The sequence below is a fragment of the Microtus ochrogaster genome, chromosome 2 (assembly GCF_000317375.1).
Source record: "Microtus ochrogaster isolate Prairie Vole_2 chromosome 2, MicOch1.0, whole genome shotgun sequence".
Taxonomy (NCBI): domain Eukaryota; kingdom Metazoa; phylum Chordata; class Mammalia; order Rodentia; family Cricetidae; genus Microtus; species Microtus ochrogaster.
Window position 1 is genome coordinate 4,436,479 of NC_022010.1, and position 3,794 is coordinate 4,440,272.

Below are 3,794 nucleotides of genomic sequence, written 5' to 3' on the forward strand. Positions count from 1 at the left end.
CCCTGCGGCGTGGGCCACTGGGGATGCAAGAGTACTTGGGGGGGGGATGTCGTTGTAGGTCTGCACTCGCGGGGTAGTTGTGAGCCCCTGAGCAAAACACCCTACGCTTTGTTCAAAGCATGGAAGGAAGGTTGGTGTGCGGCTCGGTGGCGGAGTGTTTGCCTACCATGCTCGAGGTCCTGGGTTCCATCCCAGAACCTCAAAGAACACTAGAGGAGATGGGCTAGGCCTCAGGCCTCAGGCTGGGATCATGAATTATGAGATTCATTGTGACATCACTGCCCAACTGTGCCAGGACAGGTCCCCATAGGTTGGTTATTCCAAGTGAAATAGCAGATTCTCGGAGTACCCCAGCTTGGTGACACAGCAATGCACACGGTGGGAGTTCTGGCTTTTTCTCAGAAATACCGTCCCAGAGATCACCGGCACAGGGAGAAAAGAAGTCAAAGTTCACAGCATGGCCCTGGCCACAGGTGGAGCCCTTGCCCACCATTGTCAAGTCTGACCATTGTAAGTGGAACCAGTTCAAGTCGGGACGGTGCTTAGGCAAACTCTGACCTTCAGTCATTTACAAGCTGTGGGACTCCATGTGGTGACCAGTCAGGCAGGCACTGACCCCAGGGTCAGTGGAGAACAGGCCACAGAGAGGATCATGGCTGCCGGAGGGAGGGGCTGAAGGAGCCAGGGTGCTTCCGCTGGTTGAGGGAGGAGTGGTGGGAGTAGCCTGAGACTGAAAACCAAAGACATTGCTTTATTTTCTCTGTAGACAGGATCTCATGTAGCCCATGGTTGCCTTGAATTCATTATGTAAACTTGAATTCTTGTTCATTTTGAGACAGTCTCACTATGCAGCTCTGGCTGGCCTGGGACTTGCTATGTAGACCAGGCTGGCCTTGAACTCACAGAGATCCATCTGCCCCTGCCTCTGAAGCTTTATGTCCCCATACCTGGCTAAAGCGTGACCTTTTAATGCTCTCCAATGAACCACAGCCTTTCTTTCTTTTTTTTATCTTATTTTTTTATATTTATTTATTTATTATGTGTACAATATTCTATCTGTGTATATGTCTGCAGGCCAGAAGAGGGCGCCAGACCTCTTTACAGATGGTTGTGAGCCACCATGTGGTTGCCCGGAACCGAACTCAGGACCTTTGGAAGAGCAGGCAATGCTCTTAACAACTGAGCCATCTCTCCAGCCCTCCATCTTATTTTTTAATTTATTTTTATTGAGTTCTACATTTTTCTCTGCTCCCCTCCCTGCCTCTCCCCTCCCCTTCAACCCTCTCCCAAGGTCCCCATGCTCCCAAATTACTCAGGAGATCCTGTCTTTTTCTACTTCCCTTGGAGATTAGATCCATGTATAACTCTTAGGCTCCTCTTTGTTGTCTAGGTTCTCTGGGATTGTGATTTGTAGGCTGGTTTTCTTTGCTTTATGTTTAAAATCTACTTATGAGTGAGTATAATTGTCTTTCTGGGTCTGGGTTACCTCACTCAAAATAATGTTTTCTAGCTCCATCCATTTGCTTGCAAAATTCAAGATGTTATTTTTTTCTGCTGTGTAGTACTCCGTTGTATAAATGTACCACATTTTTCTTATCCATTCTTCGGTTGAGGGGCGTTTAGGTTGTTTCCAGGTTCTGGCTATGACAAGCAAAGCTGCTATGAACATAGTTGAGCACATGTCCTTGTGGCACGGTTGAGCATCCTTTGGATATATACCCAAAAGTGGTATTACTGGGTCTTAAGGAAGGTTGTTTTCTAATTTTCTGAGAAATTGCCACACTGACATCCAAAGGGGCGAACCACAGCCTTTCTTGGTGACATTGCCTAAGGCAGAGCCAGGATATGGGGGGGACGAACCATAGCAGATGCTTGCGAAACCTCCTGGATTCCCTCATCCTCCTTTCTCACACAGCTCTAACCCGCTAGGGGATCACTTCCTCCGTTTTCCTCTACCTTTAGATAGTTCCTGCTTCTTGTCTGCTGATTGGCTGAAGCATTAGACACGACACAACCGTGGTCAATGGTCCGAGGGCAGAGGCTAGGCTAGAGGGGTCTATGGCGTGGGCTGACGAGACAGAGGCAGAGCCATCCCCTTGTGCCTTCTGGAGGTGCCTGGTTCCAGGGCACACTGTGTCCCTGTGGGAAAAGCCTGCACAGCCCAGAGGGCCTCACATGTAGCTGAAACTGAAAACCTCCCTGAGTGGTAGAACCAGGCTCTTAATAGATCAGCCCTGGAATTAGGTAGCATCAGAGGGATTTCTGCCACATGGGACGATAAACACTCATTTTTCTGTAGACTGGCTATCTGAACCACACAATTGTGTGACCACTACAACCACAACCCTGTCTATTTGGGGAATCTTAAAGAATCACCGCACCTTCATCCCTTTTAGTGGCTAAATTAGATTCCATTACACAGGTATAGCACACTGTTTATCCACTCACCCCTCAGCCTGGGAAACTGAGGCTTGTGCAAATGCCCCCAGGACTCTGATAATTCCTGAGGCAAGGCTAGAGCCCAGTTCTCTGCTCTGAAGGGAGAGCCTTCTGGAACATTCTCCCATGTTTCCAACCTCACTGTCCCAAATCAGGAGCACCCAGGATAGACAGGGCCCTCCCTGTGTCTCCAGTATGCATCTTCAGGAAATAGCCAGGTGCCATCTTGTTTTGTGACCACCCGAAGAGCAAGCTCGGAAGCTGGGTTTGTGTCCACAGGTGTGTCCACCTCAGCTAGAGTTAAGCAATGCTGATCAGGAAGCCCCTCCCTGCTCAGAGCCTCGCTTGGCCCAGCTCCTTCTCCCCATACCCAGCCTAAGGGAAAGACACCTGGCTTGTCATTTGGCCCTTCCGGCTGCTATCCTGTGGTTCTCGGGAGGCTCAGTCAGGTTGGTCACAAGATGGGGTCGGACCTGGCATGACACCCAAAGTCCCTTCAGTGGTTTCTGGGACTCCTGTTGAGAATGCTAAGTAGCCGCCCTCTATGGGTGCTGATATGGCAGCAAGGCACTCTGGGAGGCTGGGCAACCACAGGCTCTTGGCCCCAACACAGAGGAGAACTGGGCCATCAGGAAGGACCGTGAAGGTCTGGCTTCTTCCTCACCCTCACCCTTTCCTCTGCCACCATCTGCCTCCTCCAACAGCAAGGACATGGACGCTCAGAGAGGACATGCCCCTCTCCAGCACAAGATGCCATGGTCTAGGTTAGTAGAGGGGGAAAGCCAGTGTGCCCTGAGCCCGGGACTCTGTCCACTGCAGCCGCCCCAGACACCCATGATTCTGTGGATGCCACAGGGAGGGATGGGGGGGGCACTGGCCAGAGCGGGACCTGAGCTGGGGAGATCAGAGGTCGGAGGGGATATCACCAGCTACGGACTCCTCTGTAGAGAGTCCACAGGTGTATGGGGGCCTTTCCTGTGTCCCACCAGCACCGCTCCATGCTACTCCCACAGCAGCATCCCTGTCCTCACCAGTGTCTCCTCCCTGACCGGCACTGTGACTCTCCACAGCATCACACTCCTTCCTTCATCTCTGCCGCCCACTAACTGTTCCATCACTACCTGTCCCTCAAATACCGCCTTCACCAGGATCACATCCACCAGCTTCTCTTTCACTGGGATCACACCCACCAGCTCCTCCTTCACCGGTATCACACCCACCACCTCCTCCATCTCCACCGGGATCACACTCACCACCTCCTCCTTCACCGGGATCACACCCACCACCTCCTCCACCCCCACTGTGTTCACACCCACCACCTCCTCCACTGTGTTCACACCCACCACCTCCTCCAC